The sequence below is a fragment of the Trachemys scripta genome, chromosome 13 (assembly GCF_013100865.1).
Source record: "Trachemys scripta elegans isolate TJP31775 chromosome 13, CAS_Tse_1.0, whole genome shotgun sequence".
NCBI lineage: Eukaryota > Metazoa > Chordata > Testudines > Emydidae > Trachemys > Trachemys scripta.
In genome coordinates, this window is record NC_048310.1 from 5,220,397 (window position 1) to 5,243,768 (window position 23,372).

Consider the following 23,372-nt stretch of genomic DNA (forward strand, 5'->3'; position numbering starts at 1 on the left):
AGTAGACAGGTATAGCTGTGTCAGCAAAGGGGTGGTAGTTGAATTTGTGTTTGCAGATGAGATTATCCAGAGATAAGGTGCTGAGGGAGAAGAGAAGGGGACTAAGGACAGAGCTCTGTGGAAAGTTGGAAGGGGGATGAGGTGGATCTTCTGAAGGACACACTGCAGGAGCGATTAGAGAGGCAGGAGAAGAACCAGGAGAGGACAGAGTCGCGGAAGCCAAGGGAGGACAGGATTTTAAGAAGAAGCACCTGGTTAACTGTGTTGAGGGCCACTGACAGGTGAAGGAGGATGAGGATGGAGTGCTGGTTCTGTGCTTTGGTTATGAAGAGGTGTCACGGAGTGTGGGGGGACACAAGGCCCTGCACCCCCGGCTTCCTGCGATTCACCATGACTCTCAGCCAGCCAGTAAAGCAGAAGGTTTTTTTAGACGACAGGAACACAGTCCAAGACAGGTCTTGCAGGCACAGACAACAGGACCCCCCCCCCAGTTAGGTCCATCTTGGGGTCCCAGGACCCCACAGCCCCCTTGGGAGGTCAGAGCCCTGTCTGCCTCCCAGCCATTCCACCAGCCAGCTCCTGCAACTCTACCTTCAGCGACCCCTCCCACAGCCTTTGTTCAGTTTCCCAGGCAAAGGTGTCACCTGGCCTCTAACCCCTTCCTGGGTTCTCACCTTACATGCTCCGGTGTCTTCCCTCAAGGCCAGTCTCCCATCCCCCAATGCAGACCATCCTAGCCACACTCCCCTGCCTTCCCAGCCAACACTCCCCACTCAGCATTCAAAGACCACATTAAGAACAGTCCCAGTTCGTCACAAGAGGTCCTTAGAGACTTCGGCAAGAGCAGGTTCAGTGGCGTGTCAGGGGTGGAAGCTGGATTGGAGAGGGGCTAGGATGGAGTTGGAGGAGAGGACGTCCAAACAGGGATTGTGAACAGTGCATTCAATGGGCGTCGAGATAAAAGGAAGATGGGGTGGCAGCTGGAAAGGCCAACGGGGTCGTCCCAGGCGATAATGGCTCAGCGGTGGGATTTCACTCTGATTCACAATTCAGCTCGTCAGGGTCTCTTGCACTGCAAGGCCCCAACTCAGGGTTTGCCTTGCCCAGCTGGAAACATCCTCTGCCGAATCAGGGCCCTGCTTGCTAACCTTACTGTGAAGCACTCACTCCTGCATGTCACAGAAAGCCTGATGAAAAGGCTGGATTTGTCCTCAATCACCAGAACACGGGAGCTGCCCTGCTGGGTCAAGTCCTCAGTAGCCTGCCCCCATGGCAGCCACCGCTCGATGCCTTAGGAGAGCAAACCCAGCCCTGTGCAGAGTGCCCCCCTCGGTAAGTGCACTCCCCCGGAAATGGGGCCCAGGCTCTGCCATCAGCACGGTGCTGGGCACTGTGGGTAAAATGGCCAAGTGCACCTAGTGACTTAGGAGATGCCGGGCTGCCCCAGACAGTCAGATTCCCTGGATAGATGGGACAGAAGCAAACAGCATTCTGCAGTTTGGACCTTCTTCTCTGCCTTCTCCAACCTCTTCCCACTGACCCCTCAGTGCCCTTCTCCGCAGCCCTCCTTGCTCCCTCCTATCATTTCATTGGCTATTTCCTTTTGGGGCCTGGGCCCTGTCTAGCTCTCGGTGTGTACAGCGCCTTGCACAGTGGAGCCCCAATCCTGATCGGGGCCTCTGGGTACTGCTGTGGCAGAAACGATACACCATGACAGCGGCAAAGAGTAGTCCATGATCTCTTCTGCCGGGACCCTGCTGCCAGGGGCAGAACTCCTCCAGTCCCACCAGCCAGCCACATCTGGAGTCCATGATCTCTTCTGCCGGGACCCTGCTGCCAGGGGCAGAACTCCTCCAGTCCCACCAGCCAGCCACATCTGGAGCACTCGAGACTTGATGTTACACACCTGGATGTTCCCCTAGGGTGCCTTTGCTGAGTTCCCAGCAATTGCTCTGGATTTATGAGATTGGAGTCAGGGTCTTTGGTTCAGAGCTGGGGGACGTGTCTGCACCAAGCGTAGAAGAGATTTTGGCAGATGGACAAGTGCTCACTAGACCTCTCGGGACATCCCCTCTCATACCGTTCGCCACTTTCAACTCCTCCCCCAGGGCTCGGAGACAATAGGAGCCAAACCTCGCGCGTCCGGGCGCAAGCTCGTCCCTCCTCCAAGGGCTAAGGGGAGAATCTCCATCCCACGGGCAGCACTGCACAACGGCAGGTGCGTAACAGGTGCTTTTCACTTTTCTTTGAAGCAACAATTATTGGCCACTGCCGAAGGCTGGCCTGAGGGCACAAAGGTCTGTTCCAGCAGGACTCATCCCATGTTCCGAGAGGACCTTCGGGGGCCGGGCTGGTGAAACATTTGTGAGCCACCCAAACCCTTAAATAGGATGTCCCTCCTCCACTTTCCCCTTCCCAATTTGCCAAGGTCCTTCTAAACCTGAGGCAGAGGGGGATGCTGGGTAAGGGGGTGTGTCTTGGGGAGTTCCTGTTGAAATGCATCAAGACCGAGGCTTGTTTGTGCAAATAGCCTGGGATCAGGCTGTGATTCCTGGAGCCTTTTTCTCCTTGCGGAGGTGGGGGGACGAGAGCGAACTCTGTGACATCTCGGGGAGGCAGCAGGTTCCTGTGGCCCCTATGCTGGGGGGAAGGACCGAGAGGCAGCAGGGAGAGGATGTGAAGCAGGACCTGGCGAAGAAACGGGGGGGCCCTACCGATCCCCCCCCACTCAGGAGGCTCAGATGTGTGAAACAAATCCCAAACCCTCTGTTATGAATTTTTTTTTTGGCACGCGCAGGAGGAAGTGATGGAGTTGCTCCTTTCTGGAGAGCGGCTGCCAACCCCGATGCAGCCCCCTGCGGCCCCCCAGCCCCTTTGCCAGCGTTTGTTCCTAGCAGAAGGGCTGTTTGTGTGTTGTGTGGGCTCCTGTTTTTTGTTTTAAGTGTGGCTACAATCGTCTGCTGAGAGGCTCACTACTCCGGCTCGTTCCCTGCCAATTTCCCTGAGAGCTGGCACTACAGGCGCTCCGGAGGCAACGAAGAGAGGCTGGGGAGGATAGATCGTGAAGGGGAAAAAATGGACACATGCCATCGACGGAGCGGCGAGGCTGCCAGAATGCCAGCAGGCAGCATGGGGCCAAAAAAAAAAAAACCGCCACACGGAGCGGAAAAGAAGCTGGCAGCCCCTCTCGAAGCAGGCGGTGGCTGAGTTGGCAGAGGTGCCATGGAGGACGGGCTGCAGAGAGCAGGCAATGCGGGAGAGAGAGAGAAAAACAGACAGACAAATTGGCAGAGGCAGAGGCAGGACAGGTAGCGGACGGCGAATCGGGAGAGGAAAAAGGTACTTGTCTTCATTTTAAAGCGACGAAATCTCCGGGTGTGTCGGTGTGTGCTGCATGAATATTTGTGTGCGGGCACACCCGAGTTGGTGTGTGTGTAGCGTGTCTCTGAGCATGCGACGGTATGTTAGCCTGCGTCCGTGTGTGTGGGCATGTCGGGGTGTGCGCTCACACAGCGGTGTGTCTCATCTCACTAGATTGGGCTCTAGCCCCGTGATGCCCCTCACCCCACGCTGGTGTTTGCTGCCCTGCTCTGGCTTTGACGAAGCCTGGGTTGTGCGATGAGCCCTTGGAGAACTTGCCGGTGTGGGGCCTGCTTCTCCGGCCGGGGTTTCTCGGGGAGATGCATTTCACAGCCGCTTTGCGCTGAGCGGGCGGGGGTCTAGAAACAGGCATTGTCTGTCTGAGGGGCTTGGAAGGCAGGTGCCTCACTGCACAGGCCAGCCTGGTATTGGGGGGCCAAGGCATTTGTTTTAAACTACAGCCTGGGGTGGGGTTCTCGCCCGGCTTTGCAGCAGGTGGTGGTGGTGGTGGGGTTACAGAGATAGTGGTGCCCTGTTCACGTTAAGGAGAGCTGTTTCATATGCAGCACAACACGCTGGCCTGGAAGTGCCAGCCCAGCTGATCACCGCGTGAACAGCTCCAACCGGGGTTTTCTTCCTCTGCTTCTTGTGTGGCTCAGAAACACTCCCAAGGTTTTTGGGGGAGAACAGTTTCTTTTTCCTTGCCTTGGCGCGCGACGGCTCTAACTGGCGGGGCAGGCAGAGTGAGGGGGCGCTGGGGGCAAGAGGAAAACCACCCCCCTCTCGGTTACAAGACTTTCCCTGCATTCGTAAAATCAGACCCGCAGCCAAGTGCGGAGGGCATGGAAACAGGACTCTGTCAATAAAATGCTTGGAACCTATTCCATGGAGGTCGGCTTTACACCCCGCGTGAGGCTGAGGCAAGCGCCAGGTGCCAAGTCCCGCACAACTAACGCTGGGTGTGGGGAGGGCACACGGCCCCCAGCCTGGCCTGGGTTGGCTGTAGTGATCCCGCTCCACAGGAAAAACGCAGTGTCCCGGAAGCTGGAGGGAGACTGGGCTCTGGGCTGTTCACAAGCGGGGAGTCGGGCAGAAGAGAAACCCATTCGGCCCATCTGAGCACTTGGGTTTTCAGAGGATAGGGAAAAACTGGAGCTGAATTGCAGGGAAATCTGTTAAACGATGGGAGGCACTGAGCCAAGTTCTGCTGCTAGCAGTGCCCATGTACATCCGGAGTCACATCACCGGAGCGACTCCAGTATTACACCAGTCCATCCACACTACTCCCTCGAGTCTTTGACTCAACGACAGCATACGACTTCTCGGGCCAAAGACACATTTCTGGTGTTGCTGAGCAGGGGCTAAAACCACGCCCCAGGGGGTTGCTGATTTGATAAGGTTTTTGTAAAGGAAATTGGTTCATGTGCCAGGTGATTAGTTTTGGCCAATTCTCTAGCTCTGCTCTGGCCGAGCGGACTTGTGGGAAGCAGAGAGGGGATTACGGAGACATTGACGACAACTAACCAGGGTGTCAAATAAATGTTCTCCCCACCACTGAACATACCAGGAGTGGGTTTCTTTCTTGACATGGAATCTGAGGGGGGGCGGGGGCAACCAGTCGTCCGAGCAGCTCCCATTGTTCTCAGTGGGAAGGAGAGTCCCTAATGGAGCGCATTGTTTAGTGGGTTTGCAGCAGTGGTGGGGTCTTCTTCAGTACGGCATCGTGGGCCAGTAACAAGCCAAGGATACTGTAGAGTCAAATGCCGGATACCGAAATAGCCCTGTCCAAAGCCCACTCACAGCCATGGAAAAGGCTTGGTTTGACTTCCAGGGACTTGGGATCAGGTCCTGTGAGAATAAGCTTCAAGGGCAACTAACGGGAGAACCGAGTAACAAAACCTGACCTGCTCACCGAAGAGATTTCAATGACTCTGTTCTCCCCGGTGGGACAGCAAACGCCTGTCTGATGTAGCACGTGTTGGACACCTGCTAGGGGAATAGTGATTATGTGTGCATGGTCCACACTTTTGTCTTTCTTTGTGCCTAAGGATTCATTCACTTTTCCTACACGACCAGTCTCCCAGAGCCAACCGTCTTCGGGCGCCACCCCCACCAGCCAGAATGGTCCAGGACCAGCCGGGGACTCGGAGCTTTGCAGAGAGACCGGTTCGAAACACGGGCCCAGACCTAGGATGCTAAGCGCTTATTCTGGGGGAAGAGAGACGCAGCCCCCGGGGGCATCCCCAGTTCTGCGGGGAAGGGAGAGGGACACGCTGCTAAGCACAGCCTCTCCCAGGCCCAGCGAGCGTCGATGCATCATACAAATCTATTTCTCTTATTTAATCCTGGGGTTGTGCTAGCATCTAAGGGCCAGCTCCTCAAACTCCCATTGCTTTCAAGCAGCAGGCCGGGTCCCATTGATTTCAGTGGGTGGTTGGTGCCTAAACACAGTGGAGGATCTGGCTTAAATGCCCCGTCGGAGGCGAGGCCCCGTTGCGCCAGGCGCTGTACGTACGCACCACCAGAGACAGGCCCGACGAGCACTCTTGCTAATACAAGGACAAGACGCCACAAGGAGCAAGACACAGGAAGAGACATGAGGGCTGACGGGGGACTATTTAAAAGCCCCCCCCCCGGGTAGGCAGAGAAGTGTAGCTAATAGGAGCGACCCTTCCTGTTGCGGGCTTACGTCTGGTGGGAGAAAGCTGTGTGGCATCCACGGCCCTCCCCGCGCTGCCCTGGGCCAAGTGCAGCGCTCGGGCATGGGAGCGCTCCAGAGGGAGGCAGTGGAGCGGGAAGAGGTTCCCTGGGGTGTTCACATGCGCCCAGCGATGCTGTGGGGAGACAGGCACGTCGCCGTCCCCCGCACTCAGTGGGGACAGAGCCTTCCAGTGCTCAGGGCCAGAGGCCATACAGCTCCCAGCGCTCAGCCCCTGGGGCGTCCCAGCACAGAGAGCCAGGGAACCATGCTCCAGCCTGCGCTCAGGTCTGGGTGGGAGCCACGTACAGAGAGCAGGCACCCTGCGAAGCAGGAATGCGTCCCCTCCCCCTTCTCTGCCCTACCCGTTCCCCCAGCAATCTCCCAGAGACAAGTCTCTGGTGAGACCAGGCCCATCAGACTCTGTCCCCCTGGAGTCCAACGTCCAGCTCAGGGGCCGTGCTGAACTGGCCAGCCCCGTGGCCAGCCAGGATCCCATTATACCCCCACACACACTTTCCTTGGCCTCTCCTCACCTGCCCCCTCCCACTGCTGGCCCCGCAGGACTCCCATACGTGTCGGCTTCCCACCCAGGGCAGTGCCTGACCCCCGCGCGCACACACGGCTGGTGTCTCCAGTGCCCCCTTTCAGGCATTTCCTAGATGAGCAATGAGCACCTCAGAACAGGCGGATGGTCTGACAGGGACCCCTGCCCCGGACCAGGTCCCCTGGAGCTGGCTGAGAAAAGTCTTCACTCCAGCTGGGAGCACCTACGACGCCCCAAACACGGAGAGCTGCCACATCTCCCTCCTGTCCTCTTCTTGCACCCCCCACGCTGGACTAATGAGCTGATCCCCTGGGGGAGGCCGCACCCCCCATGGTCTGAGCCCCGCTGCGGAGGTGTCAGACAGCGGTTGCCCTCATGCAGCGATCACGCGGGGGGCTTCCAGAGTCATCCATTTTTCAGGGAAAACCACAACAAGCTGCAGCTCCTTCCCGCAGATCTCCATGGGAAGTACCTGGGGAGCAGAGCTGCACTAGGTAAAAGGAATGGAAGGGGATCCCGGCAGCAGCGCTGAGGGGGCCCCAGGGTCTTTCCCCCTTCCCCCTCCCCCTCCTCCTTCTCTCTCCTTTTTCCTTCCATATTTCACAGTTCCTGCTTCCTGCACTCTCCAGAGACTCCAGCCAGATGTTCTCTGCAGCACACCACATTGCTCTGCTAATGAAATATTCAGAGCGACTCTCTGCCTTTTGACATGAAAGCCTTCTGCAGCTTCCCACCCCGTGGAGCGCAGCCCCGTGGGCACCGCATTCCCACAAAGCCACCAGCCCCACGGTGCGAGCCGGCTCCCAAACCAGCAGGGAGCGGTCGCCTTTCTCCTGGGCTCAGGCAAACTGGCAGCACGCTGCTGCCCTTCGCCAATGCTCCCGCCCTCTGTGCTAGGACACGGATGCTCATCTCCTCCTGGCGAGGGCGGTCAGCTGTCTGACAGCCCTCCTCTTCCTTTTCTGCCACCCGAGGGAGCGTTTGAACCAACACATCAGACATCCAATGGCTGCCTTAGCAGAGACGGGCCAGAGGGAAAGTGGCCGCTCAGTGAGTGGGGCAGGGAATGTCTGTGCCAGCCTGCCAGTCAGCTTGCCAAGGCTGGCAATACATGGTACCTGCCTCATGGCCATGGACACGCTGTAGTTACGCAGGATCTGCCCGGTGTCATCACACCATTGGTCCATCTAGTGCAGTTTCTGTCTCCGGCAGCGGCAGCACCTGTATCGAATGCCACGGAGGCAGGGAGATGCTGTTCATGGGACCAGCGCTTAGCAGTGGGGGCCACAGAATGAATGTGGCTGGTGCTCAGTGTGTACTACGCGGCGGGTTCCTGCAGCCGTGCCCCCATCGCCTCAGCCACTGCTGTTGCAAGCATCTGATGCGCCTACCAGATCTGGCAGGGCCAAGGTTTCCCAGCTGGAAGCTGGGGTTCGAGGGAGGACGCCTATTTCTGCCTTAGTCTCCAATGTCTGGACCAAAAATACAAGACAATCTGAAACCAAACTGGAATATCGGCTTCCGCACGTAAGCCTGGCACCTGGGCAATGTCTGACTGTCAGACCTAGGCTGTGTTACATAGCTTCCCGGCTGTTCAAGAGTTGCAGCTTTTTCTCTGCAACCAGGGATACTACAGCAGCTGTCTGTGGACACTGACCATCCAAAATGGGCAGGAAGGAGGGCCGGGAAGCTCTGCCCTCCTCCCACGAGCTGGTCGAGCAAATGTCAGAGCTACCTCCGTCAGCACCTCCACTGGCAGGGTAACCGAGGCCTTGGGCTCAACTTCCAAAGCCCCCAAAAGACAGTTTCCGTTTCTGATGCTTTCACCAGGTGAAATCAGCATGGCTGCAAAATGGCCATATGGCTGTAACGCAGCGCCCGACCGAACAGGCTTTCACCCGGCCGGCCAGGAGCCGGGCAGAACCGCCCACTGGGTCAGACAAAACGACAGCCAGAACTGGGGCGGCGGGGGAGACCGTTCTTAGGGGCCCGTCTCTTTCGCTGGAGGAGAGCAACGGCTTGGATCGCCCCATGGGCGGAACTTTACTGGCCTGAGCTGATTTTAGGGGTTTTGGAGAAAAGTTCTTCTAAAGTGAACGTCTTTTGGTTATTATTTGTAGTACAGCGGTGCCCTGAGATTGTACAGCACCTCGTGCATGGGGATGCCAAACACCTAGAGGGAGTCTTATCATCTAAATAGACAAAACAGAACAAAGAGTGGGCGGGGAAACTGAGGCACAGGGGGAGCCACTCTCCTTTCCATTAGATTCTTCATGGGATTGGTACCAGGTGTCTTCATGGATCTGGATTACAAACTATTTCTGACCCTTGCCAGAACAGGTAGAGTCTGACTGATTAGCACAGGGAGACGGTGTATTCCCACCTGCAGTTTCCGTTATTTCAAAGCCACGCCCGGTGATTGTCAGACCCAGACTGCATTGCTGTCAAGGCCTTCTCTGGTGGCTGGGTTTACCTGCGGCTGGAAGCTAGATGGCCACGCAGCTATACAATGCTCTGTGCGCTCGCCTGCCTCCCCCTCCCCATTTCCCCAGCCAGTACTTCCCCAGCTTACCAGGCTAAGATCTCAGTGACACCAGCTGCGAGTGCCCATGTCCTCGCCAGCTGTGTGCACCTGAGCCTGGCAGCTACCAAGGCTGGACATGCCCTCTCCGCCGGCTCCCAACCCTCAGAACCACCTGCAGCCTCAGAAGTGCTCCAGTGGGTCAGCTCACGCAGAACACGATGGTCAGCGGCACACCGGGCCCCAGCGCAGCAGCTTCTCATTAAACAGAGAGAGGCCGGCCAAGGTGCGAGGCACAAAACGCCAGTGATTGTCCCCTCACTGCCCCACAGCTCTGCCCTGTGCGAGGGAGTCCCCTTCTCGTCCGGCTCCCAACATCACCCGCTACTTTCGTCCACTTCCGCTGGGCCTCTCCTGGCTCCTGGCAGTCCCCTGCCTGACCTCACTTGGTTCCCTCACCTGCACCGCAGACCAAACCCTACAGTCCTTACACCCTGGGTAGATACTGAGCAAAGGGCATCCTAGGAGCCGGGCGTACCAGTGGGAGAACCACAGAGCAGTGGCTGGGAACCAGACGTACTTTCCCAGAAGTTCACTGTGGTGCCTTTTTCCTCCCACTGCAGCGATTTCCTGTCTTTGCTTTGACCCACCCGAACACAGAGAGTCTGAAACTGGGCTGTGGGTGTCAGTGGCTGGCTGCTTTATCTGCTCCCCGGCGCAGGACAATGGGCTATGGCAAGTCCACACAACGATTCAGAGAAATGTGGATAGTTCCAGGTAAACGTCCCAGAATTCTCCCCAGTGCCTGCTGGGAAGGTAACTCCCGTGAGCAGCGCCGGCTTGTTCTACGGAAATGACAACAGCCCCCTTGTATTTCTACCCAGTCTTGCATCTTATTTTTTTAACACAAACCTACGTGGTTTGGTTGGACGAGTTGGGGGAGATGTAAAGTGTGTCCGTACCCACCCAGGCTGGCACACTGCCCTCTGCTCATCCCACCAGACTCTCTCCAAAGCACATGGGTCCAGTTATTACACCGGGTGTTTGTCACACTGGCACAAGGGCCAGGCTGTGACACACGGACTCACACGGAAGAGTCCTTTCCTCCAGGAGTAGCCCCCCGCAGTCAGCGGGGACACCTGGATAGTTCAGGCTACGCGAGCGAAGGTCTTAGAGTCCGGCTCTAACACAGCCCAGGTTGCTAGACAGGACCTAGCAGTGTCTGCATGACAGGCTGGATGAAGACCCCCGGAAGGACCCTGGCTGCTGGCCAAGGGAATGTTTCTGTAGAACTTTACATTTGATTGCCCAAGTTTTCAGAGGTGAGACCTTCCAGGGCCCTGCTTTGGCAGGGTGGGGACTCAGCCCTGGCTGTAAATCAGACCCCTCCACTCACCGGTGCCCTGGCGCCTCCTGCTGGTCACTGTGGGGATTAGCTCTTGAGGCTGACGTCCCCATCCGCGGTTTGCACGCCGTCATTCCGTCCCTCTCCCTGGTCTGCAGCCCCCTCTCACGCCAGGGAATGCAGCGTCCTCTTTGTGACTCTGCCCTGGGGCCCGGTCGCTCAGCATCCCCCCCCTTCTGGGGTACTGTCCTTCACAGTCTCTGTCACTCCCACAGTTCACTGCCCTGCTGGTGCCACTTCCCCAGTGAGGGGTCGGGGAACCCGGGCCTGCCCTCTACTCCGGGTTCCAGTGCCGGGACCCTCAACCCAGCAGCTCTGGGCTTTTACTCTCCCAGCCCTCACTGTTCCTTCCCTGGACTGCTGCCTACTCTCCTGGTTCCCCTCTTTCTCTGGGAGTACCAGCTCCTACTCCTTCTTCCCGGGGTGTGGCTGCCCTTTCCCACTGCAGCAGCCCTGTCTGTGGTTCTGTTACAGGCCTCGCCTGTTCCTGCCCAGCTGAACCTGCTTGTAGTCAATTCCCTGTTCCCTGACACTCCCTCCAGGTGCAGCCTGTGGCGTTCATGGGCCTCGCTGGCCACCTTAACCCCTTCCAGTCCTGGGTGGGGTAGACACCCCAGCACAGTCTCAATTGGGCACCTCAGAAATGTAGGCCCCAAAATCACAAAGTTGCTTTCGCAAAAAGAACAGGAGTACAGAGAGAGCTGTTAGTCTCTAAGGTGCCACAAGTACTCCTGTTCTTTTTGCGGATACAGACTAACACGGCTTCTACTCTGAAAGTTGCTTTCGAGCATCGTGGCTTTTCTATGGCCCAGGGCGGCAGGCAGGGCCCCTTGTGCTAGGGACGAGGGGTTAGCGGCCGGCCTGCTCTCTGCTAGTGACTGAGTAGCGGGCGGGCTGGCCAAGGCTTGGTGCCTCTGCCGCTCTCCATGCTCGGAGATAATTAACTTCAATTCAGAAGGCATTAATCAGCCTCTGATCAGGTGACGGCAGCACCAGAGCTCAGCTCTGAAGCTCTCCCTCATACCTGTCACCACGGAGAGATGGCTGTTAATGGCCCTGTAATTGCTGCGCCAATCTCCCGGTCTCATAGGCCAGGAATAATAATTAGATCAGGGGAAGGAAAGGACTTGGGGGCAGCGAGGGAGCCAGGCCTGGCAGAGGCGGTGGGGAACTGGGCTGCCCCTGTGCCCAGCAGATCCAGAGCTCCTCACCCACTAGAGCTCCACCCTGCCCACAACGAGCCCCGAGGTGTTGAGCGCCCTCCTCGCCCACTGCAGCCAACTGCAGCCGAGGGCACTCAGCACGTCGCAGGATCAGGCCCAGCACCGGGGCACGCCCCTGGGAGAGCGATCGGGAGAGGAACTTGGGGGCTGATGGGACAGCGCTGCAGTGCTTTGGCAGGTGCGGAGAGCGAGGGGGAGCGTGAAACCTAAACGGGGGCTAGATCCTATGGTGATGGGCACATTAAAAACACATGCGATGACATTGATTAGCTAGACAATGACCCGGCACTAATTCTGCTGCAGCCACTGCGGCACCATGCAGGGCAGCGTCGTTAGTGACCCCTTTGAGACAAGACCCTGGGTCTCCCCAGGCTCTTCATTCCAGCGCAGCTATGGCCTCCCCACACCCCGAGCCCTGCTCCCCACCCCACCCCCAAGGAAGTCAGTCCCCATCACTGGTGCTCCTCCTCCCATCTCAGAGGTAGGGCAGTGGGCAGGCTCCTCCGCCAATCCCAGCGGGCACCAGGCAGTTCTGGGGTGGAGCCCCAGCATCTGCCCCCCCAGAAACACTGTGCTTGGTTCTGGACACCTGCTTTCCCCTGGAAAGCTCCTGGCATCCAGAAGGGGGTTCAGAGAGGACAAGGAGAAGGACCCCGAGGCTGGAGGGCTGGCTGAAGAGTGAGCTCCGTCCCTGGCTGCTGCGTGACGGCCGAGCGGGCAATGGGATCAGTGTCTGCACCGAGAGGCATCACCAGCCCAACCCAATGGGCGGGGGCGGGGGGGGGGTGCCCAGGAATCATGGGATGAAGCTGGGAGCGAAACTAGGGGCTGATTGTCAGCAAAATCCACCTGGCAAATCTCCCGGCCCGTGGGGGCAGCCAGCTCTCCCAGCACAGTTCAAACCCCAGCCCCAGCGAACGGGCAGTAGGGAGCAAACCTGCCCAGGCAGGTCCAACAGGGCTCAGACATGCTGCTGGGCTAACGCCTTTGGATCAATGGTTTATTCACCCAGAAATGCCATTTTGAATCGACCACAATGATCTGCGAAGTCGACATAAAATGGCTGAATAGTTTCAGCCAAAGCCCCTGGTTTTTTCAGGCTAGATTGACAAGAGGAGTCAATCAAACCAGGGGCGCGGAGGAGGCGTCTTGTTCCTCTGACAATGCCCCGTTTGTCTTTGTTTTGGGTTGAGCTGAAGCAATTTTTCCCCAGTGTTTTGGTTTGGCCAGTGAACCGAGATATCTATTATTCACGCAGCTCTGCGTAGATGCAGATCCCCTAATCCTGGGGGTCTTTGCCATAGCCCTGATTTGGATCTCACCAGCCCTGGCTTCACGCTGGGTTCCTCCTCTGATCCCAGCCGAGTTACTCCAGATTTACACCGGGTCAGATCAGGATCAGGCCCCAGGACTCTACTCGAAATCTAAAATCCCATCTCCTTTGCAATGCTCCTGAATTCCCCACAGACTCTCCCCACGCTGCAGAGACCGCGCTGCTGTCCGGCCACAGGACTAACTGGCTGGCTGGCTGGCTAGGAACACCGGGATAGCTAGAGCCAGGCAGAGTGCTCTGCCCACGCATCCCTCTGCCTGACAGTCCTCAGCGTCGCGGTGTGGACTACAGACACCCGCTGGCGGGGCAGCACGTGGGCTGTAGCCTATGGCGCGGACAGGAGCAGAGAGACTGGGTCATGTTCTCACAGATGTAGAGCCGGACGCCACGGTCCTTACTCAGGCAGGACTGCGAACAGAACAATCCAGATCTCCTAATTCCCAGACCGCTGCTGTAGCCACTAGAGTCGTCCGTTCTGCAAGCTCCAGCCAAGCCAAGATGGGACAGGGCACTCTTCAGGGTGATCGGGTCTCCAGTGAAGGGGTGCACGGTCCCCCTCAGGACAAGAGACGTGCTTTATACACCCGGCGAGAGGGCAGGACAGAAGGGAAGGGGGCTTCCCCTGCCCCTGGACTGGGCCCCTGCTAGTTCTGGTTCTTTGTGGCCCACCATTTCTCTCCAGTCCCACTTGTTCCACCCCCTGCCTCAGGTTCCATAGCTCCCGGCCCCCTCCTGCCCCATTCTATGTAACCCAGCCCCCTCCTGCCCCAGTTCAGAGCCACAGCCCCCTCCTGCAGGGACTGTCCTGAGCTCCCTGGTTCTTCCCCTCGCAGAGAACTCAGTTTTCATGCTCCTCATCTAGGTCCGTGGCAACAGCGCTGGCTCCCATCAGATTCCTAAGCCCACCTCCCCCAAGTGGCCGGCGGGGGCTGGAATCCACCCCCTGCGGCTGAGTCCCAGAAGAGACGGTGCTGGGCCCCGCTGCGGCGCTCTGCGGGACAGTGGCTGTCTGGAATCCCACCCTGTACATGAATAAATAGCCGTGCCTGGCCGGGGCCGTGGGGGATTGCAAGGAACGGCCGGCTAATCAAAACATATGCCACAGAGCGGGGATTTTTTTTCCAATCCGCTGGTAGCATGAAAAGGAAATTAGATGCCAGCAGGTCTGCAAAACAGCACACACCAAAACCCGCCTTAGTGCTGCTGGCAAGGCAGGAAGTCAAGGGCTCATTTAACTTCATCTGCTCTTCTTGCTCTGTCATAGGCTTTCCTCCCACCCCAGGCCTACGCCAGGGTCAAGAGCAGTTGGGCCCCAGATCTGGTCCAGTCCAAACACCAGGGGGAGAGTCATCTCCGTCACACCAGCCTGTCTTCTGCACTGACCCCCAGCCTCGCCTCAGATAGCATCTGGATCACACCGCGCCTCCGCTCCTTGCAGTCCTGTCCTGGGCTCTACCAATCGCAAAGGAGCATCCCAGTGCATAGAGAAAATACCTGCAGCTTCCAGCTTTGAAGAGGTATGCAAATGAGAGACAGCCCAATGGGGACCATGCCTGTGCATCTCACTCATTTCCTCTTGCACACTCCAGACTGGGGAGCAGGAGGATGGAGTAGGGGAGGGGGGTTTATGTCCCAGGCATGGGATTTGCCTCTAAGGGCTGCAGCCCCATGGTGCTGCCGCCCCCGGTGCCCTCCCTGAGTTGCTGGTGGAGTAATAAGCTATGCATGTAGTGTAGAAATAAAACATGTTCTGCAGAACAAATGATGTTAATTTGCTGAGAGGCTCTGAAGCTGAGTATTAGCGAAATGCCTTGAGGGAGAGAGCAGCAGCTGTGCTGGAATTCATGGCAGCATGCCGAATTAGCACTGCCATGCATCATAGTCAGAGGGGGAAAAATACCAGCGAGAGGGGGAAACGAACCACCACTACCAACCCTGACAGTCGGGCGGGGCAGGGCCAGAGCAGGAGGAGACTGCCCTTCTGGGGCTGGATCCCGCAGGGGGCTTGTGTCCGCATGTCGTGTGTCTGTCCACAGCCCCACATGTATCCAAGTGCCTATCTGTCTGTCTGGGGGTGAGCGCCTCCCGGGAGGCTTTCCTGCTGCTCCCACCACGTCCCAGGAGAAGTGAGCCTGCCCAGTGCTCTAATGGCACACAGCTAGTCACCCTGCCCCTCTCTGATTGCCCACGGCCTGACCGAACAGTGCTCTTCCCAGGTCCATTTCTCCCTCCTCTGGGGCTCACGTCCTTGCCTGGTCACCTCGCTGGCTCTCTGTATTGGGGGGCTATTAATCTGCCTGTCTATTTATTCCTCTATTTATTACTGACTCTTGAGCCACCTAAAGTCTGTAGATCCTCATTGATTACTAACAATGCAGCCGGCTTACGGATCTCCAGCCTCTTCTAGGCCATCCATCTTCCACCCTTGGCTTCCGTCTGTCTGTCTGACACCACCAGGCCCTGGGTGCTAGGAGCATGCTGCAAAGTGTACATTACATCTTAATGGACGATTCCAGTAAAAGCCTCGCGTCTGATGAATATTTAACACAGCCCATCAGTCTCTGATGGCGGATGTGTGTTTTCAGCTTGGTTTTCCCTTTCCTTCTTTCACCCTTTCTTACATCCTGCCCTGCACTGGAGCTCGGGGTAGAGCGGGGTCGTGATCCTGTCATTTCCAAATGGCTACCGGAGTCTTCTTTGCTTCCTGTCCTAGGGTGTTAAGTAACATTGTCATGAGCGGTTGAACTGCTGATGTGTCCCACCCCAGAGGCTGCTGCATTTTGGTGGTATTGGATTATTTCTTTGTCTATAAAGTTTGTAAAGCACTCTAGGGGTGAAAATGGGAGGTAATGGGCTAAAGTCCATCAATGCCTAAGTTATTTAAGACCAAACAAGCTCACTGAGTCATCAATTATACGGCCAAGAAGGGATCATTGTGATCATCTTCTAGGCTGACTTCCCGCATAACTCAGGCCAGGGACATCTCTGAATTCCTTCCTGTTTGAATAAGAGCAGATCTTTTAGAAAAGCATCCGACCTTGCTTTAGACCTTTCCCGTGGCGGGGAACCCCCCGCAGCCCTTGGTAAGTTGCCGGATGGTTAATTATCCTCACCGGTAACAACTTGTGTCTTATGTCTCTCAGCCCCCGGCTCTCGTTACTGATTGTTCTCTATGGTTTTGGTATCCCCTGCAGATGCAGCCCGCAGTCTGGCCCCAAAGGGATCCCTGTTCATCGCTGGCTCTCACTGGGTCCATCACACTGAGGATTCCATTTCTCCCGCCGAGAGAGTACAGCGCTCTGCTTGTAGGATAGCCACGCAGCAGTCCGGTGGGAGCCTCCGCCCTCCTCCCCGTGCGCCCACTCCCACTGCGCACGCTGAACTGCATCAGCATCCGCTGGCTTTGGGAGCTCGCAAACACTGCCCTTGAGAGGCCAGGCCAGGCGCCGTCCCCTCCTCGTAGGAATATTCCTGGATTTCGGCTCTCCCACTGGGAGGTGTAGGAGGAACCTCCGAGGCCCCAGCAGAGGATGTCTTACAACAGCCAGTCGGCAGTGCGCAGTGTCTCTCTCCGCACATCACCAGCTGGGTGCAACGGTGCACACGTGGTGAGCACACGGCACCGGGCCAGGGAGTTAGCAGTGTGCTGGGAGAAGGGCGGGTTATGGCTTGCAGGGATACACCCATCGTTGCTCAGCTATTGCCCGGGACACTTCGGACAGCCTGCTGGGATGTGGGAATGAGCATGAAGGCCTCCTGGAATTTCACAAACGGCTCCTTTGGCAGTGGGTCATGGCTCAGGCCGGCACAGGCAACTGGTGAGAATAAGTCAGGGCGCGTCCAGGGAAGGGGAAAGCAATGGTGATTCGTTATTTATATGGCACCATACGTATACACGGAGCTTTACAAAACCCCGACACCACAAGGGCCTGCCCGCAAGGCACTCACAGTCGGACTGACAGCACGCCGGGCGGGGATGGCCAGCCATGAGGAGAAGTGGGCTCACAGCTGGGATCTGAAAGGAGGGTCACAGAACCCGGGACGATCATCATCCTTTGTTATTTGCATCTCAATAATGTCTGGAGACCCCAAACTGAGATTGGGGCCCCGTCGTGCTAGGGGCTGCACAGCAAGTCTCAGTTCCAGTCCCGGTCTCTAAGAGCTTACATAAGACAGATAAAGGAGAGGGGACACTGAGGCACAGGCACCCTAGGTGACACAGCAGGTCAGTGGCAGAGAACCCACATCTCCTGAGCCCCAGTCCAAAGCCCTATCCACTAGACCACGCTGCCTCCCACAGACTCAACTCCGATTCCTGAGCCATGCATACAAAGAGCTGCTCCCACCTCCACCCCATGTTGCCAGATCCAATTCCACCGTCCACAGCACTGCGGTGGCCATGCAGATACCCCTGTGCTTTCAGTTCTCAGCCCTCTGCTGCACCCCCCATCAGCCCCGGCTCTGAGACACGTCAGACAGAGCAGGGCTCCTCCAAACACAGCAGTAGCCGGGACAGACAGACCGACAGACACCCCAAATCTATGCCCAAATCAAGTGACCTCCCGGGCTTTCGTTCGCTATCGCATCCATTTCCATGGAAACGCTTTCCATGGGCTTACGGCGCCCTGCCAACCTTGGCTAATCTTCCAAAGCCCAAACACGGGGTTAGGGGCTTTTTTGAACAATGTGTTTTTATTTTTGGAGAGGAAGGTGAGAGAGAGCGAAACAGAGAGTGTGTGTCGCGGGGGGCAGGGGAGCGCGGGATTTACTTTCCTTCCCTCTAAACCCCACGGAGCAAAGGTATGTATGTAGGAGCTGGCGGTCACTGTCAGGTTACATCTGCTGGGGCATGCAAGAGCGATTCCAGATGCACTAGAAGTGCCGTGCTCGAATTTCAATTTCATCGTCTCACAATCATTTTCAGCCTCCTCTTAGTGCCACATTAACGAAGCCTGCTCGTTTGAATGCATAATTAGTCCAAGCATTCTACCTCGCTAATTTCGAAGCAGGGGAAGAGAGAGGGGGGGGGGGGGGAGAGGGTTGGAATTTGCATATTAATTTAGCAGAGGGAGAGGAAAATTGTTTACCACTTGCTTCTTGCTGTTGATCACAGCGGACTTAACTCTTTCGCAGGTGCCATCTGGAGCAGCGGGCGAGGCGCTCCGAACGGCACGAGGGACAGGATGCAAAGGTTACGTGGTATCAATTAAATCTACCCTGCAGCCCAACATGGTATCTGCAATCACCCGGCATGCGGTGACTCCTTCGTTACCAAGGCCTGGCCAAGGTGGTGTCAGCTACGTGACACACTGCGAGCAAACTGGTGTGACTTGGGGAGGCACAGAGGGCAGCAGAGTCAGTCCCTACCAGGAGCTCAGGCCCAGCTGTATTTGGGGGAGGGGGGAAATGGGGTGTAGGAACCGAAGGCCTGAGCTGCCTCCTGGCCAGTCCCAACAGAGGGGCATTTGTAGGAAAGGCTGCAGCTCCAGGAGACCAGAGTCTAGCTGCACTGGAGATTCCTGGGCTGAGCACAGGTGTTCTGCTCGTTTCCTGGCACAAGGACAGATGATCAGCACGAAGGGTGGAAAGTCCAAACTGAGCAAAACAAAAGTCTTTTTGCCCCATGTTTAATTAGCTTGTGGAACTCACTGCCACTGGATGTCGGTGAAGCCAAGAACTTCACAAGTATTAGAGGGACTGGACATTTATACAGATAACAAGACTCTCCACAGGGCCGGCACTAGCGAAGGAAGCAGATGCCTGGGATGGCCAATAGAAAGGGGTGGCACTCCGTCCGTTATTGGGGCGGCACGTCCGGGTCTTTGGCGGCAATTTGGCGGCGGGTCCCTCACTACCCTCTCTTCCTCTTCGGCGGCACTTCGGCGGCAGCTCAATCGGGTGTTGTTGTTTTTCTTCACCGCTTGGGGCAGCAAAAAAGTTGGAGCCGGCCCTGACCCACCAGAGTTATCATCGTACGTATGTCAACCAAAAGAGGTTGGGAAGGAATATAAAATCTCCTGCTTCAGGGCTTAAGCTAACCTCCAACTCCCAGGGATCCTGCTACCTATTGGTATCCAATACCGAGAGGAGGCCAGGAGATGAAGATGCAGATCTATCTATCTAACCATCCCTCCATTCATCCCACGCTCATCACTGATAAACGAGCGCCTCCCGACGGAATGACCCCAAAGTGAATGAAGTGCGGTGTGCAGCACGTGGCCTGGGACCGGAGAGCGGGAGTTAAGGGGAGCAGCAGAGAAAACGCGTGGGCTCCTCCAGCAGTGCCAGCTACTGTGCAAATAGGGGGCCAGATTGTGTTGTGAAGGCCAAAAGTATAACTGGGTTCAAACAAGAACTAGCTGAGTGCATGGAGGACAGATCCATCGATGGCTATTGGCCAAGGCGGTCAGGGACGCAACCCCATGCTCTGGGTGTTCCTAAAACGCTACCTGCCAGAAGTCGGGACTGGACGACAGAGGATGGATCACTCAATAATTGCCCTGTTCTGGTCGTTCCCTCTGAAGCGTCTGGCGCCGGCCGCTGTTGGAAGACAGGACACCGGGCTGGGTGGACCATTGCTCTGACCCACTGTGACTGTTCTGACGTTCAGATCCACCGACCCTGCTCTGGCTGCTTGGCAGGGGTCTCCTCGGGAGCTGGAGAACAGCAGTGAAGGAGAAGACGCCCCCACCCCCACCCCAACCCCAGAACCACCAGCATGGACGGGGTCCAAACTGGCAGTCCAGTGAGGAAAGGCTCTGTACCCTGTGCCAAGCCCCTACGCCCCCCTGTCTGCCCCTTCTCCTTACGGTTTCCCCTAGAGGAGTGGGGACAGACCCTGACGATGTCAGGGTGGATGTTGTTTTAACAGGTTCCAAGTGTCTCCACATTTACATTTGTTTCCATTTAGCACATTTAAAAGGCAGAAAGGCTGCTGTGAATGTAACTGAGCCGCACAAGAAGGATGGGGGAGAAATTTCCTGCCCGTACTCCTCCGGTACGAGAGGACAGGCTCTCTCCGTTCCGTGTTCAGGGCTGCTGCTCTCCTGAGCGAGTGGCAGGGAGTCCCGGGCGTGCAGGTGGAAGGGCGCTGGTGCGGGGTGAGGAGAAGCCGGGGGGGTGCGTGCCCCTGACCTGCAGGAGGCAGGGTGCATTGACAAGTAGCTCCAGGGCTGTGCTGGTGAGGGGGCAGGCCAGAGCGCTCAGTGCTCCTGGAGGGCTAATAGGATGGGCTGGAAGGTCTGTTGAAGGAGGGGCTGCAAGATGAAGTCCTCCCAGTGGCTCTCCAGTCTCCCCTCACTCTCGCTCAAGGCCTGATCCTGAACAGCTCCACATCTTGGTGCAGGTCGGCTCCAGACCCTGGGCTCATCCCCAGCTGATTCAGATGAGAAACCTCAGTTCTCCTTGTCACGGAGTGTGGGGGGACACAAGGCCCTGCACCCCCGGCTTCCTGCGATTCACCATGACTCTCAGCCAGCCAGTAAAGCAGAAGGTTTATTTAGACGACAGGAACACAGTCCAAGACAGGTCTTGCAGGCACAGACAACAGGACCCCCTCAGTTAGGTCCATCTCGGGGTCCCAGGGCATCCCAGCCCCCTTGGGAGGTCAGAGCCCCGTCTGCCTCCCAGTCAGGTCACCAGCCAGCTCTGAACTCTCTCTTTAGCCTTTGTTCAGTTTCCCGGGCAAAGGTGTCACCTGGCCTCTAACCCCTTCCTGGGTTCTCATGTTACATGCTCAGGTATTCTCCCTCGGCCAGTCTCCCATCACCCAATGCAGACTATCCTAGCCACACTCCCCTGTCAGCACTCACAGACCACAGTAAGAACAGTCCCAGTTCGTCACACTCCTTCTCTCCCATCCCAGGCCATTGGGGGAGGCCTCTCTGCCGGGGAAGTGCAGTCAGACGGACTGGGGGGCAGGGCACCCTGGGGCTTGGCCAGAGCCGCCTGCAGGCGGACGGGAGGGGGGTGTTTTCCTCGTAGGGCAGGGGGCCAAACGCCTCGGAGAGGCTCTTGCCGGTGGCGCTGGAGGCAGAGCTGCCGGCACAGCGTGTGGCTGGTTTGAGGGAGCAGCATCTCGGCAGCACTGGGGGAGGAAGCGGATCAGCTTGATGCAAAGCCCCCCACTGGCTCCTGCTCATCGGAGTGAGCCAAGATGACTCAGTTTGTTTGGAATCTGTAGGTGTCTTGAACGGGTTGGGGGGTAATTTGTCTGTCTCCTGCAGCTGGCTGTCACTTCACATCTGTGCACCAGTTTCATTTTCACTATCATTAAAAAATCCCAGGTCTGACAGGTAGTTAAAAAAAATCCCAACCGGTAACCCACAAACCACTTGTCTTGAGCAAAGCAAGCGGCTGGGAGCCTGGGAGGGCTCTCCAGTGCTGGGGGACGAGAGGAGACGCTGTTGGGGCAACGGGGGCACAGACGTCAGAATCACTGCTGGTCCCATACGACGGTATATCGCACGGTTGTGCTGGGCCTGTGAGCGGCCTGGGCTGCAACCCGATACTGTCTGGAGAGAGCAGAGGGGAAGCGCACAAGCTATTGTGTGGACTGCTGAGTGCTGGGCTGGGAGGAGAGCTCAGCCCCAGAAGGACAGCAGGGCGAAGGACGTGGGCAAATGGTGGTGGGAAAGCTTTGGAAATTTTGGTGTGAAAATGCTGGATTTGTGAGAAGCGCGGAGCCGCTCTAGAGAGGAATGCGGGGACTGACCCTTCTCTAGCAGGTGCCAGGCCTGCACCGGGAGCTAGAAATGGCCTGCAGGGCACGAGTGATTTGTTTTGGGGTCTCAAAGCGGAAAACATGAGACGTCTTGTTCCAGGTGCACAGAAAGAGGGACTGGGAGGTGTTCCCCCTTGCCATGGAAGGGGCTGGGTGAAGTCAAGGGAACATGAAGCTCCCCGGCGTGAAACCAGAGACCATAGAGCATGTGGTTAGGATGTCAGACTATGCAGAGAACATGGGTACAGCGGATATTGTGTCTACACAGTCACTGATTTCCAGCTCAGTGGCACATAGAGTCACTTAGTACCAGGACTCACAAGTGTGAAAACTACTATTAGAAACGTCATTCTCCTCTGTTTTATGACATCACAGACTATGGTGGAGCTGGCCACGATGTCATGCTAGGTAACTTTGCGGACAAACAGGCGTTTTCTGACATGCTTTCATCCCCAGCACCTCTCTATGCTCCGTCTGGTCCAGCCCCCAGCACTACCAGCCCGTGAGGAGCAGCTAATTCTCCCTGAGCTGCAATAGAGGCGATCTCTCTCCTGCTGCACGCTGGGCTTGTCCTCCCATAGTGAAGGGAGGCGAGAAATGGTTTGGACCAGTGGGTCTCATCCCGCGGCCCAATCAGCACACAGCTGCGACCCATGTGACATCCTCAGGGCCATACAGATAGTATATCTATTGTGCGGATGCGGCCCACATAACACACGCAGAGCTGCATATGCGGCCCACAGTGGCAAATAGGTTGAGAACCGCTGGTTTGGACATTAGCTGTACATTTGATACAATTACACAGTTAAGTGTATGTGATTTCAAAACACAGGAAGTTATTAAAAACTCACTGAAACTGCTCCACTGTCATTCCATTCAAAAGCCATTGTAACACGAGCATCCTGTTAGATTCTACGGAACTGGACATATTTCTAATATTGTAATATTATAAAACAGATGTGACCTCTTGCTCCATCGACATGAAGTACTGGGCCCCATCCTACTCTCACTGACCCCAGCGCAGCCCCGTTGCCATAGCTGTGGGGATGCCCAAGTGAGGTTTGCACGCACCCCTGCAGGAATGCATAAGAACGGCCAGACTGGGTCAGACCAAAGGTCCATCTAGCCCAGTATCCTGTCTTCCGACAGTGGCCAATGCCAGGTGCCCCAGAGGGAATGAACAGAACAGGGAATCATCAAGTGATCCATCCCCTGTCGCCCATTCCCAGCTTCTGGCAAACAGAGGCTAGGGACACCATCCCTGTCCATCCTGGCTAATAGCCATTGATGGACCAATCCTCCATGAACTTATCTAGTTCTTTTTTGAACCCTGTTATAGTCTTGGCCTTCACAACATCCTCTGGCAAAGAGTTCCACAGGTTGACTGTGCGCTGTGTGAAGAAATACTTCCTTTTGTTTGTTTTAAACCTGCTGCCTATTAATTTCATTTGGTGGCCCCTAGTTCTTGCATTATGAGAAGGAGTAAATAACACTTCCTTTCTCCACACCATTCATGATTTTATAGACCTCTATCATATCCCCACTTAGTCATTTCTTTTCCAA

The 23,372-nt window shown here is 56.6% G+C and overlaps 1 long non-coding RNA gene across 2 annotated transcripts; it reads left to right on the top strand.

The window, feature by feature from the left end:
- Positions 1 to 3,170: 3,170 nt before the first annotated feature.
- On the top strand, positions 3,171 to 18,465 carry LOC117886653. 2 transcript variants are annotated; one of them, XR_004648013.1, is made up of 4 exons: positions 3,171 to 3,339; positions 14,352 to 14,604; positions 16,282 to 16,905; positions 18,221 to 18,465. It is a non-coding gene; the product is annotated as an uncharacterized LOC117886653 (long non-coding RNA). The 2 variants fall into 2 exon arrangements; XR_004648012.1 differs by lacking the exon at positions 18,221 to 18,465 and having other exon boundaries at positions 16,282 to 18,029.
- The last annotated feature ends 4,907 nt before the right edge of the window (positions 18,466 to 23,372 follow it).